Genomic DNA, 14814 nt, shown 5'->3' with positions numbered 1-14814 from the left:
GTACAAGTGCTAGCAAGAATAGTAGGGATCAGATTTTTCTGGATGTGATAGCTGATGGATTCCTTCACCAAGTAGTTGAAGAACCGACAAGAGGGGATGCCATTTTAGATTTGGTTTTGGTGAGCAGTGAGGACCTCATAGAAGAAATGGTTGTAGGGGACAACCTTTGTTCGAGTGATCATGAGCTAATTCAGTTCAAACTAGATGGAAGGATAAACAAAAATAGATCTGGGACTAGGGTTTTTGATTTCAAAAGGGCTAACTTTAAAGAATTAAGGAAATTAGTTAGGGAAGTGGATTGGACTGAAGAACTTGTGGATCTAAATGCGGAAGAGGCCTGGAATTACTTTAAGTCACAGCTGCAGAAACTATCGGAAGCCTGCATCCCAAGAAAGGGGAAAAAAACCATAGGCAGGAGTTGTAGACCAAGCTGGATGAGCAAACATCTCAGAGAGGTGATTAAGAAAAAGCAGAAAGCCTACAAGGAGTGGAAGAAAGGTGGGATTAGCAAGGAAAGCTGCCTTAGTGAGGTCAGAACTTGTAGGGATAAAGTGAGAAAGGCTAAAAGCCAAGTACAGTTGAACCTTGCAAAGGGAATTAAAACCAATAGTAAAAGGTTCTAAAACCATATAAATAAGAAGAAAACAAAGAAAGAAGAAGTGAGACCGCTACACACTGAGGATGGAAAGGAGGTTAAGGATAACCTAGGCATGGCCCAATATCTAAATAAGTACTTTGTCTCAGTCTTTAATAAGGTTAATGGGGAGCTTAGGGGTAATGGAAGGATGACAAACGGGAATGAGGATATGGAGGTGGATATTACCACATCTGAGGTAGAAGCCAACCTTGAACAGCTTAATGGGACAAAATCGGAGGGCCCGGACAATCTTCATTGGAGAATATTAAAGGAACTGGCGCATGAAATTGCAAGCCCGTTAGAGAGAATTTTTAATGAATCAGTAAACTCAGGGGTTGTACCGTACGGCTGGAGAATTGCTAGCGTAGTTCCTATCTTTAAGAAAGGGAGAAAGAGTGATCCGAGTAACTATAGGCCTGTTAGTTTGACATCTGTAGTATGTAAGGTCTTGGAACAAATTTTGAAGGAGAAAGTAGTCAAGGACATTGAGGTCAATGGTAATTGGGACAAAGTACAACATGGTTTTACTAAAGGTAGATCGTGCCAAACCTAATTTACCTCGATTTCAGTAAGGCATTTGACACGGTTCCACATGTGGAATTATTAGTCAAATTGGAAAAGATGGGGATCAATATGAGAATTGAAAGGTGGATAAGGAACTGGTTAAAGGGGAGACTACAACAGGTCGTGCTGAAGGGTGAACTGTCAGGCTGGAAGGAGGTTACAAGTGGAGTTCCTCAAGGATCGGTTCTGGGACCAATCTTATTTAACCTTTTTATTACCGACCTTGGCACAAAAAGCGGGAATGTGCTAATAAAGTTTGCGGATGACACAAAGCTGGGGGGTATTGCTAACACGGAGAAGGACCGGGATATCATACAGGAAGATCTGGACAACCTTGTAAACTGGAGAAATAGTAATAGGATGAAATTTAATAGTGAAAAGTGCAAGGTCATGCACTTAGGGATTAATAATAAGAACTTTAGATATAGATTGGGGATGCATCAGTTGGAAGCAACAGAGCAGGAGAAGGACCTTGGGGTATTGGTAGATCACAGGATGACTATGAGCCGCCAATGTGATATGGCCGTGAAAAAAGCTAATGTGGTTTTAGGATGCATCAGGCGAGGTATTTCCAGCAAAGATAAGGAGGTGTTAGTACCATTATATAAGGCGCTGGTGAGACCCCGCCTGGAATACTATGTGCAGTTCTGGTCTCCCATGTTTAAGAAGGATGAATTCAAACTGGAACAGGTTCAGAGACGGGCTACTAGGATGATTCGAGGAATGGAAAACCTGTCATATGAAAGGAGACTCAAAGAGCTTGGCTTGTTTAGTCTAGCCAAAAGAAGGCTGAGGGGGGATATGCTTGCTCTTTATAAATATATCAGAGGGTTTAATATTAGGGAGGGAGAGGAATTATTTAAGCTTAGTACCAATGTAGACACAAGAACGAATGGGTATAAACTGGACACTAGGAAGTTTAGACTTGAAATTAGACAAAGTTTTCTAACCATTAGAGGAGTGAAGTTCTGGAACAGCCTTCCAAGGGGAGTAGTGGGGGCAAAAGACATATCTGGCTTTAAGATTAAGCTTGATAAGTTTATGGAAGGGATGGTATGATGGGAGAGCCAAATTTTGGCAATTGATCTTTGATTATTGCCAGATAAAGTATGCCCAATGGTTGGTGATGGGATGTTGTATGGGATGGGATCTGAGTTACTGCAGAGAATTCTTTTCTGAGTGCTGGCTGGTGAGTCTTGCCCACATGCTCAGGGTTTAGCTGATCGCCATATTTGGGGTTGGGAGGGAATTTTCCTCCAAGGCAGATTGGCAGAGGCCCTGGAGGTTTTTCGCCTTCCCCTGCAGCGTGGGGCATGGGTCACTTGCTGGTGGATTCTCTGCAGCTTGAGATCTTCAAACCACAATTTGAAGACTTCAATAACTCAGACATAGGTTAGGGGTTTGTTATAGAAGTAGATGGGTAGGGTTCTGTGGCCTGCTTTGTGCAGGGGGTCGGACTAGATGATCACATTGGTCCCTTCTGACCCTAGAATCTATGAATCTATGAATCGGCCAGATATTAGTTTCCCAGAGACAACAGCAAGGAAAGTAACAACGCATCACCAGCCAATGTCCAGCAGAGGAGTTACAATTCAATGACTCATTCACAGAAGACACACAGGGTTATTGTTTCACCTTGTGAGTGAGCAATGCCAACCAGACGTGCCTGGACTTGTGTTCTCCAAACACATGGACCAAGGGTATAAAACAGAACACAGTGGACCTATACTTGGCCTTTCTCCTTCCTTCAGCTATGCTGCAAGCAACAAAGACACCGAGAAGACTGAAGACTCCAACAGAGGGGACTGGCCCAGGTTTCAAGGATGAAACTGTGTACTACAATATACAATGTACTACAATGAGGTGAGAAAAACTGCTTAATCTAGATGTTTCCCAGTCTAATTGGTTGAGAGTTTAGACTGCGTGCTTATATTTTATTTCATTTTGGTAACTAACTCTGACCTTTTGCCTATCACTTATAATCACTTAAAATCTATCTTTTGTAGTCAATAAACTAATTTAACTGTTTATCTTTACCAGTGACTTTGCCTGAAGTGTTTGGTAAGGATGCTTGCTCAGGTTTACAAAGGCTGGTGTATATCCACTTTCCATTGATGAAGTGGTGAGCTAATTAATAAATTTGCACTGCTCGTCTTGAGCAATGCAAGACAATATATTCCTGAGTACAAAGCTGGGAGCTGAGGGGATTTGGCTGGTGCCTTTCTTTGTATGACTCATGAGTGGCTTTGGGAGCATTCATGCAAACTAGCTGGGTGTGGGGCTCCACATGCAGTTATGCTGAATGATAACAGCACCTGGAGGGGTTTGCTACTGGTTCCTAGCAATGCATTGCGAGAGACAGCCCAGGTTGGAGAGTTAAGGGAGCACAGTGGTCCCACAGTTCCAGGCTGCACCCTGGGGACCCTGTCACACACACCCAGCCCCCCAGGACATGACTCCCTGGAGCTTGCCATTGCACATTACTGGGACACCAGAATTGCCCTGTGAGGGAAAGGGTTTGCGTGTTACGGACACAAGCTAATTCAGGCATGTTTTCAATTAATTAGAGGGGAATTTTGAAAGCTTTGGTTAAGATACTTGAACTAAACAGGGTCTGATGTGTCAGATGGGTTGGAAGGAGGAAAGGTGAAAAAAGACCTCAAAATCCCTCTTCCCAACTCAATGAGTTTCTTTTCCAGACCATCTGATCCCTTTATCTTCTCATCAGCAGCAGGAAATACTATCCTAGAGTGTCAAAGCTCCATAATGGTGCATCCCACAATACTCTGAATTGAGACTGGCCTGGATCAAGAGAACTAAAAGAAGAGATTTGAATCCTGTGCTTCAATCCTCAATATGGTATCCAATCTGTCCATGCAATCAGAGCCTGGATCAAAGCTTGTCCCCCAAAGTTAAAGCCATATCATCTTCAGCAAATTCTTTCTCCTATTAAACTGCAGTTAATTCTTTGCAGATGCTCAGAGCTGATCAGAGCTTCACTTCATCTTCAGACCCTCTCATCCCATTTTCCCCTTCCGCCATCACTAAGTTCATCCAGGGGCTACCCCAAACCTTGCAGATCTGATTCAAACTTCTCATCCCTTGATTCAGCTCTGCCATATCCCAAACCCCTTGCAGTGCAGTCCACCTTTGCCCCCTCCTCTGCACCAGCAATGCTGGCATATAGACACCCAGTCTGTTTTCATGCCTTTTTCCATACTGTCCATCATGTCCAATTCCTACTTGCCAAGCTCCCCATCCTTCTTTACGTTCTGCTCCCTTCTAACGATTTGCTGCTGTTGTATCACTACAAAACTGAGTTAGCTTATAACATAAAGTAACTTAGGCACTAACAGTGGAAGAAGTGGCATGAGAGTAGCTGAACCATGTCTGTGCAGAAAGAGAAGACAGAGGAACACATCTCACCTGGCAGGAGTCTTTGCCACCCTCCAGCTATCCCAGGAATATCATATTTTCAGTGGTTTTGCCTGTATTGCAAAATCACTGAACATCCACACACTGTAGGAGTTCTGGAAGGTCATCTGACAAAACAGAAAAAGAGGAGAACACTACTGTTAAGTCTAAGAAATCTGAGAGACCACATAACTCACACAGTATTAGAATCACCTAGAAATTAAAGCAAAACATGAGCTATTAAGCTGAATGAACCATCCAAGTTTTGGATGATTCCAGGGGGACTTTTAAGCCAACAAATTCACTTCTACTGCTAAGAACCTGATAATAGACTTTGAAGTCTCTGTATGTATCTGATTGCTTTACCATTTAACAACTCTTCTTATATTTTCTTTTTTCTTTATAATAAGCCTTTAGTTTTAAACACTAAAGGATTGGCTGGTAGCCTGGTATTTTGGGTAAGATCCAAGCTAATATTGACCTGGCAATGTGGCTGGCCCTCTGGGGTTCAGAAGAACATTTAGTATAGGAGTCGGCAACCTTTCAGAAGTGGTGTGCCGAGTCTTCATTTATTCACTTTAATTTAGGGTTTTGCGTGCCAGTAATACATTTTAAAGTTTTTAGAAGGTCTCTTTCTATAAGCCTATAATATATAACTAAACTATTGTTGTATGTAAAGTAAATAAGGTTTTTAAAATGTTTAAGAAGCATAATTTAAAATTAAATTAAAATGTAGAGTCCCCCCAGACCTGTGGCCAGGACCCGGGCAGTGTGAATGCCACTGAAAATCAGCTCGCATGCCATCTTTGGCACGCATACTATGGGTTGCCTACCCCTGATTTAGTATATATGAGTAGAGTTTTTAAGTAACTTCTCACTGTACTGGGCCTAGGTGCTGAATGGGAGCCAGAGAACTGGAATGTAATAAAGGGATTGCGTGATTTCTTTTTTCAACTTCTCAATAACCAGTGTTAGGGATCAGAAGCACAGTTTGTGACTGGTTGGTGAATCTAACTTCAGCGTTCCTCCCAAAACTGGTGGTTATCGGCTCTCCCTTTTGCAGCCTGTCTGACCTTTGCATTTTCAGTGAGGGCTACCCCAGGCACCTGGGGTCACAGTGGCCACAGCTTTTGCATGCAGAAATGGAAGCGCCAAACATTAGTGGCCACTTAGGAAAATTCTGAAGTATATTTTTATATTTAAACATAGTCCTCACCCCTTTATTCACCTCTCCATTCTCAATATCTGTTCATGCTGAGAAACTCCCACTTCCTGTGCTGGGGGCACTGACCTCTCTCCTGGGAGATGGAGGAATTTGTCCAGAGAGGAGGTGATTCTGGAGCACTGTGTAGCTCTGATATCAGTCTGCTGTTGGTGCAGAAAAACAGCAGAGTGATTCGCTTTCACAGGGTAGATAGTCAAGTGAAAGAGGGCAATCTCAGGGGTGGGAGGTTGTGAATCCCTCTGCACTATCTTCACCCTCTCATAAAATCATAGAATATCAGGGTTGGAAGAGACCTCAGGAGGTCATCTAGTCCAACCCCCGGCTCAAAGCAGGAGCAACACCAACTAAATCATCCTAGCCAGGGATTTGTCAAGCCTGACCTTAAAAACCCATAAGGAAGGAGATTCCACCACCTTCCTAGGTAACCCATTCCAGTACTTCACCACCCTAGTGAAAAAATTTTTCCTAATATTCAAACTAAACCTAGCCCACTGCAACTTGAGACCATTACTCCTTGTTCTGTCATCTGCTACCACTGAGAACAGTCTGGTTCCATCCTCTTTGGAACCCCCTTTCAGGTAGTTGAAAGCAGCTATCTAATCCCCCCTCATTCGTCTCTTCTGCAGACTAAATAATCCCAGTTCCCTCAGCCTCTCCTCACAAATCAGGTGGTCCAGTCCCCTGACTGCACAGAGTTTATTACAGAAAAATAGATCAGCTGCAGACCCTTCCTTTGCTGCAGCCGGTACCAATAAATAATGTAATCCTCATCAGTTTGTTCTCATCTCAGATGAGCTGTCTGTTCTGTTGCCAGTATCAGATTTGGCATTTGTGTTAATCCAGCATCTGTGCCTCCTGCAGGGGAAAAACCATCATTTGAAACAGATACAATAAAGCAAATGGCTCTAGTGGAAACATTTAGAGCGGTGCCCTGAAAATTCCAAGACAAGGATTCACGTTTCAGCTATTGACTTGCTTGCTGCCATGAGACCAACGGCCACATACCAAACTATTTGAATCCCCATGTCTGTCCCACTAAGCAGGGAGTGTTTCCTCCACAATGGGTTATATACAGCTCTGTTCTGTAGCTCTGGTCGTGCCAGAGGCACTGGTAGGCAAGTTCTTGTCTTATTGTAAGCACTGGCTCTCAAACCTACAGACAGAAAGGCACTCTCTAGAAAGTTCACATGGTAATTTTGGGAGAGGAGATGGGCCTTATATGACTGAGTTGTTTCACCATGGCACTGTTACAGGTAGTGTTGTCCAGAAGGCAAAGCAGGCAGCCTGATAGTCAGGATTCTGGGATTCTGCTCCAGCTCTGAAACTTGCTTACTGTGTTACTTTGTTCAAGTAGCTTTATTGCTTCTTGCCTCAGCTTCCCCACCAGTATTACAGCGATGATAATAATCCTTTAATATCTTTGGCCCCAATAGCGATGAAATGAGCAGAGGTGCGCAGAATTCATGTTGTTAGCTAGGATAACCACACCGCAAATCCTGGAGGCAAGTGCTATAGGTGCTTCTATTAGAGCCACATCAGCACTTTATATGTAGAGGGATTGCCCAGGAATGTCGTTTGTACTCAGAGGTCACATAAACAGTGTGACAGAGATCTAGTAATATATGTGGGTTACTTAGAGTGTAGGTAAATTCAGCTACAGGGGTTACACTAAAAAACCTGAAACTGTGAATAGTCTAAGGGCACCACCCAGTTCACAGTACTAATAGAAACTGGCTGGTCACAGCTAATGTTTTTGGTCTACACTTCGACTAAACTCCCATAAATATACGTGTTCCACAGGATTTGGGTTAAGACAGAGTTTCTCCAAATTAGAATCCTAAAGTCTCTGGAGCGTGTCTCCTCTTTGACGGTTAGCCTAGTGGGAAGGGGCAGGTCTAGACATTTTGCCACCCCAAGCATGGCGACAAGCCGTGGGGGGCGCTCTGCCGGTCGCCGGTCCCGCGGCTCCGGTCGACCTCCCACAGGAGTGCCAGCGGAGGGTCCACTGGTTCCATGGCTTAGGTGGAGCAGCAGGAACAGTGAACCCTCTGCAGGCATGCCTGTGGGAAGTCGACCGGAGCCGCGGGAACAGTGGACCCTCCACAGGCATGCCGCCGAAGGCACCCTGCCTGCCGCCCTCCCGGCGACCGGCAAAGCTCCCCATGCGGCTTGCCGCCCCAAGCACGTGCTTGACGTGCTGGGGCCTAGAGCTGCCCCTGCTAGTGGGCCTAATTGACCCAAGTCTACTCCTAAACCAGCACCTTCAGTAGTCCCTGGATTTAGGTCTCTATCATCAGGCCCTTTCTTACTGGGAATTTCCTGTCTTCCAGTATGTGTGGGTGTGCCAAAGTCGTATGGGGCGGGTGAATGAGTCAACAGAGGGCTGGGTGGTACAGGCTCAGGGCAGAGGCCTGGGGGTGTGTCGGGGTGCAGGGCTCAGGGCAGAGGGCTGGGTTTCTGCCCCCTCAAAACCCCCAACCCCCCTGCTCCTTGTCCCCTGACTATCCCCTCCTGGGACCCCTGCCCCTAACTGCCCCCAGGACCCTATCCCCTATATAAGCCTCCCTTCTTCTTGTCCCCTGACTGCTCTCATAGAACCCTACCTCCCTACCTGTCCCCTGACTGCCCCAACCCTTATCCACACCCCCACACCCAGACAGAACCCCCAGACTCCCATGTCTATCTAACCTCTCCCTGCCCCCTGACAGGACTCCCAGAACTCTGGACCTATACAACCCCCCCTTGCTCCCTGCTTTCTCCAACCCCTCTCCACACCCCTACCTCCTGAAAGACCCCCCAGAAATCCCGACTGTTCCAACCCCCCCAGCTCCTTGTCCCCTGACCACCTCCTTCAGAGACCCCTCCCACCCTAACTGCTCCCCCAGGACCCTTCTTGCTCCCTGTCACCTGACTGCCCTGACCCCTATTCACCCTGCACCCCCTAACAGATCCCAGGACTCCCGTGCCCCATCCACTCCTCCAATCCCTGACTGCCCCCTCCAGAGACCCCAGCCTCAACCACCCCCCCGGGATCCCACCCCCTCCATCCAACTCACCCTGCTCCCTGTCTCCTGACTGCCCCCACTCCTTATCCAACCCCTGCCCCGGCCCCAGACCCCTTACCATGAGGGTCCCCTCTCAGCCGGAGCCCTGCCACTGCCGCACGTGCAGCCTCGCCCCTCAGAATGCTGCGCGCAGCGGCAGGGCTCCAGATGAGTGGGGAGCATCTTTCCCTCCCCATGGAAAGAAATACTGCTCCATGGGAGTGCGCAGCCCCAGCCCCCAGAGCGCTGTGCACAGCAGCAGGGCTCCAGGGGAAGGGGGGAATGGCGGGGGAGGGGTCGGTGGCTTGCTGCGTTTGGCTGGACGCTCTGGCCCCGGAGCGCAGACCCAGCGGCTTGCCACGCTGGCAGGATTTTTATTGGCACACTGGAGTCCCGGCAGGCCCCAGTGTGCCATTAAAAATCGGCTCACATGCCATAGGTTGCCAACCCCTGCTCTAATTTGTCTAGGTCCCTCTGTATCCTATCCCTACGCTCCAGTGTATCTACCAGTCCTCCAAGTTTAGTGTCATCTGCAAACTTGCTGAGGGTGCAGTCCACACCATACTCCAGATCATTAATGAAGATATTGAACAAAACCAGTCCCAGGACTGACCCTTGATACCGGCTGCCAACTAGACATGGAGCCATTGATCACTCCCCTTGAGCCCGATGATTTAGCCAGCTTTCTATTCATCTTACAGTCCATTCATCCAATCCATACTTCTTTGACTTGCCAGCAAGAAAACTGTGGGAGACTGTATCAAAAGCTTTGCTAAAGTCAAGGAATAACACATGCACTGATTTCCCCTCATTCACAGAAACAGTTATCTCATGATAGAAGGCAATTAGTTTAGTCAGGCATGACTTGCCCTCAGTGAATCCATGCTGACTGTTCCTGATCACTTTCCTCTCCTCTAAGTGCATCAGAACTGATTCCTTGAGGACCTGCTACATGATTTTTCCAGGGACTGAGCTGAAGCTGACTGGTCTGTAATTTCCTGGGTTCTTTTTCTTCCCTTTTGAAAAGATTGGCACTACATTTGCCTTTTTTCAATCATCCAAGACCTTCGTCAATCACCACGAGTTTTCAAAGATAAGGGCAAATCGCTCTGCAATCACGTTAGCCAACTCCCTCAGCACCTTTGGTTACAATAGATCTGGACCCATGGACTTGTGCTGATAGAGGGACATGATCATTCCCTTCTATTTGGCATTTGTGAGGCCTCATCTGGAGTACTGTGTCCAGTTTTGGGCCCCACACTACAAGAAGGATGTGGAAAAATTGGAAGGAGTCCAGCAGAGGACAGCAAAAATGATTAGGAGGTTGGAGTTCATGACTTATGAGGAGAGGCTGAGGGAACTGGGATTGTTGAGTCTGCAGAAGAGAAAAATGAGGGGGGATTTGATAGCTGCTTTCAGCTACCTGAAAGGGGATTCCAAAGAAGATGGATCTAGGCTGTTCTCAGTGGTGGCAAATGACAGAACAAGGAGTAATGGTCTCAAGTTGCAGTGGGGGAGGTTTAGTTTGAATACTAGGAAAAACTTTTTCACTAGGAGGGTGGTGAAGCACTGGAATGAGTTACCTAGGGAGGTGGTGGAATCTCCATCCTTATAGGTTTTTAAGGTCAGGCTTGACAAATCCCTGGCTGGGATGGTTTAATTGGTGTTGGTCCTGCTTTGAGCAGGGGGTTGGATTAGATGACCTCCTGAGGTCTCTTCCAGCTCTAAGCTTCTGTGATTCTGAGGCCTGGTCCACACTACGCTGTTAAACTGATTTTAACAGCGTTAAATCTATTTAAAGCTGCACCCGTCCACACTACACTGCTCTTTATATCGATTTAAAGGGTTCTTTAAATAGATTTCTGTACTCCTACAAAACGAGAGGAGTAATGCTAAAATCGATATTATTATATCAGATTAGGGTTAGTGTGGAAGCAAATCGAAGTTATTGGCCTCATTATTTTACAGTAGCTACCCACAGTGCACCACTCCAGAAATCGACACTAGCCTCGGACCATGGACGCACACCATCGAATTAATGTGCCTAGTGTGGACGCACACAATCGACTTTATAATATCTGTTTTATAAAATCAGTTTAAGCTAATTTGAATTTATGCTGTAGTGTAGACGTAGCCTAAGAGGATTTCAGGAACCAACCTTGTTTGTATGGGCTCACCCACTCTGCCTAGGTGCTCATCATGACAGGACTGTTTTGCCCAAATGATCATTTTTGGCTGGTGTTGGATCACAAATCACTTTTGAGACAGTGGCACTAAAGCGTTGTTATCCTTGTTCTGTGAATCAAGGACAGCAGAACTATGCTTGGCATACCCTGATTAAGGGACTGACCCCCAACTAAATTGCACTCACTAGGCAGGGAACATGTGTGCCAAAGCCCAGTGGAGTTGAAAGAGGGTGGAGACAGGTACTTGTGCTGGGTTGAGCTGTGCCTTGCTTAAGGTCCTAGACACCACTTGACCCTTCCTTTCTCCATTGTGTAGTAAAAGAGCTGATTAAGAGTCAGTTGAGAGCCTTGTTACACACCACAGAGATGAACTCACTGATAACGGGATCTAAGCATTAGATCTGCTTTGGGACAGTGCCTCTGATGCAAGAGGCTTCCCAGTGTACATTAGCAGTGAAGATCCCACACTAATAGCTGAAATCACTGAGAGCTGTGTTAAGTGGCAGGACCTCAAAACATTCTAGAGCCACCGACAGATTGGAGAGAGTGCTGGCAGGGTGGCTAGCATAGTGGAGCAGTGAGCAAGCACCCAGACAGCGGAGCAAGCAAGGTGCCTTCTTGCCTTCTGCCCCCACAAAAGGTGGGAAGTGAATTCAGCAGATGCACCTCTGAACTCTGGGTCTGCATTGCCCAGGGACAACAACTGTGACTAGGGTGTGGTGAAGGGAAGGACATATTTAAGGAACTTTTGATTGCTGGACTTAAGAACCTGAGGCAAAATGACACTGCCTAACTAACTCTGGGGTGGGTGTTTTGTTCCTGGGTTTATTTTTATAAATCCTGCTTGTGGCGTTTTCCCAACTTATGATGGTTTACTTCCCTCCTTTATTAAAAGTTTCTTCTTTATGCTCAAACTCCGTGTTTGCGAGTGGGGAAGTATTGCCTCTGAGAAGTGACCAGGTGTGGTGCGTAATTTTCCCAGGTAACTGGGTAGAGGCTCAAGCTAGTTTTGCGTTGTATTATTTAAAAGGAACTCCTATATATTGAACCTGACCCTTGTTGCTGCCGACTACAACTGGCAGAAGGGTTACATATAGAAAGAATTCATAATCTCAAACTGGTATCCATAAAAAGCATATTGACAGATTCCTCAAACCATCACAGTGAGAAATTTGCTTTTTTTTTCAATGAAAGCTGTGATTCTGTCATAATCACAGGACTCCAGAAGCTGGGGCTTAAAGTAAAAAATAAAATATTGCAAGGCTCATTTCTGAAAAATGTATTTTCCAAATCGGAACAAAATGTTGGAAATGCCAAGTTTTCCACAGAACAGAAATGTTCCAAAAATTCCAACATGGAATTGTTTTGAAAATGTTTTGTCTGGACTCATCAGCTGGCAAGCCTGCCAGTTAGCCTGTCAGTCTGGGGAACTAGTCAGCCTACCCATCCATAAATGGTTAGCCTGGGGAGCCTGGCTACCCACCCACCAACCAGGTTCCAGACAGCCCAGGGAGCTGGTCAAGTAGGCAGCCTGCCTAGCAGGATTTGGGGGAAGCAGGAAGGTTAGGAGCACAAGATTGATACATCAGTGCAATATATCATTACACTACAATCCATTGATTAATCAATGCAATACATCAGTCCAGCCATAAAATCAATCAATCAGTCAAATCAAATAATCAATGTAATGTATTGGTAAATCCTTACAATACATCAATACATCACATCAGAAGTACAATGCATCAATATAAGGGTTCCATACAGTGCTGCAAAACTATAGTATACCCCAATACAATACATCAATCCATCAATATAAAACATCAGTATAATACAATATATCAGTACAATAGAATAATTCAATAAAATACACCAATACAATGCAATAACTAATGCAATATAATATGTCAGTTCAATACATCAGTGCAATACATCAATACAGTAGACTACATTAAGATAAAACATTAATACATTTATACAAAATAATTCATAAATATGTTACAATATTATACATCAAGAACATACAATAGACCAATTCATCAATATCACACAACACAATATATTAATACATTAATACAATATAACAGTATATGTCAACACAATACTATATATCAACACGATACATTAATATAATAGTATATTTCAGTACATCAGTGTAATACAGAAATGCAATTCATTATATTAAAACGTTACAATACAATACATCACTATACTACAATTCTTCAATACATCAGTAGAATACATGATCAATCAATACAATAGAGCACTTCAATACATTATCAATACAATGTGCTATATCAGTAAAATACATTCACAAAAATCAATACATCAATAAGTCTATATAATTAATCAATACGTCAGTACATTACAATAGAAAACATCAGTACAATGGGGGGAAACAGTAGATGTGGTATATCTTCCCTTTAGAAAGGCTTTTGATCAGGGCCATCAGAGCAGGGGGCCAAGGGGCCATGGTCCTTCCACTTGTTGAAAGTGGACAGGCCTGGCTTGTGGATTTTTTGCCAGAAGCCCCACCCCTGCCCCTCCTCATTTTCCTGAGGCCCCACGTCCTGGCATGGCCAGCAGTTGGAGCCCACTTGGGGAGCCCATGCAGCTGTGGGGAGCTGCGGACCAGCCACAGTCACGGGGTGGAAGGGCCCGAGAGCAACCCCTAGCCCATGTCCTCGCCCCCCTGGGCCTCCCTCCCAGGGCAGGTGGAGGATCCATGGCTCCTCAGAACTACCTGGACAGCTCTTATATGACTGGGCTGCGGCTCCAAGGTCCTGCCCCCAGCCAGAGCCAGGTTGGGGTAAGATTCTCCACCTGCCCTGGGTGGCAGGTACAGAGGGTGAAGACACAGCCTGGAGGCTACTGTTGGCCGCCCATCCCGGGAAGGTGGAGGTCTCTCCGGCCCTGCTTCAGCTTTTGGCATGGCCAGGGGCAAGGCCTCAGGGGGATGAGTCAGGGCAGGGGTGTGGCCACATAGGGAACAGAGCCCCTGACCCCCCACTTTTGGGAGGGCTCCACCACCTCTGCTTTTGATACTGTCTCGCATGACAGTACTAGGGAAATACAACCTAGATTGAGCTACTATGAGATGTGTGTGTGTGCATAACTGTTTGGAAAACCATTCCCAGAGAGTAGTTATCAGTGGTTCACAGACAAGCTGGAAGGGCATAATGAGTGGGGTCCTGCAGGGATCAGTTCCGGGTCTGGTTCTGTTCAATGTCTTCATTAATGATTTAGATTATGGACTAGAGAGTACACATAAAAAATCTGCGGATGATACCAAGATGAGAGGGGCTGCAAAGTGCTTTGGAGGACAGGAGTAACATTCATAATGATCTGGACAAACTGGAGAAACAGTCTGAAGTAAATAGGATGAAATTCAATAAGGACAAATGCAAAGTACTCCACTTAGGAAGGAACAATCAGTTGCACACATGCAGAATGGGCAATGACTGCCTAGGAAGGAGTGCTGAGGAAAGGGGTCTTGGGGGTCATAGTGGATCACAAGCTAGATATGAAGCAAGAGTGTAACACTGTTGCAAAAAAAAGCAAATATCATTCTGGGATGTATTAGCAGGAGTGGTATAAGCAAGACACAAGAAGAAATTCTTCTGCGCTACTCCACATTGATTAGGCCTCAACTGGAGCATTAGAAAAAACAACAAGGAGTCCTTGTGGCACCTTTAAGACTATCAAATGTATCTGGGCATAAGCTTTCATAGGCGAAAACCCACTTCA

The 14814-nt window shown here is 45.5% G+C and overlaps 1 gene segment (V, D, J or C); it reads right to left on the bottom strand.

The window, feature by feature from the left end:
* LOC127046890 (T-cell receptor beta-2 chain C region-like) overlaps nucleotides 1-14814 on the bottom strand; it is a 151287-nt gene that overhangs the window by 32823 nt on the left and 103650 nt on the right.

This window comes from Gopherus flavomarginatus, chromosome 1, assembly GCF_025201925.1.
Source record: "Gopherus flavomarginatus isolate rGopFla2 chromosome 1, rGopFla2.mat.asm, whole genome shotgun sequence".
Lineage (NCBI taxonomy): Eukaryota > Metazoa > Chordata > Testudines > Testudinidae > Gopherus > Gopherus flavomarginatus.
The sequence above is the reverse complement of the archived record's forward strand: the minus strand, read 5'-3'. Positions and strand labels throughout refer to the sequence as shown.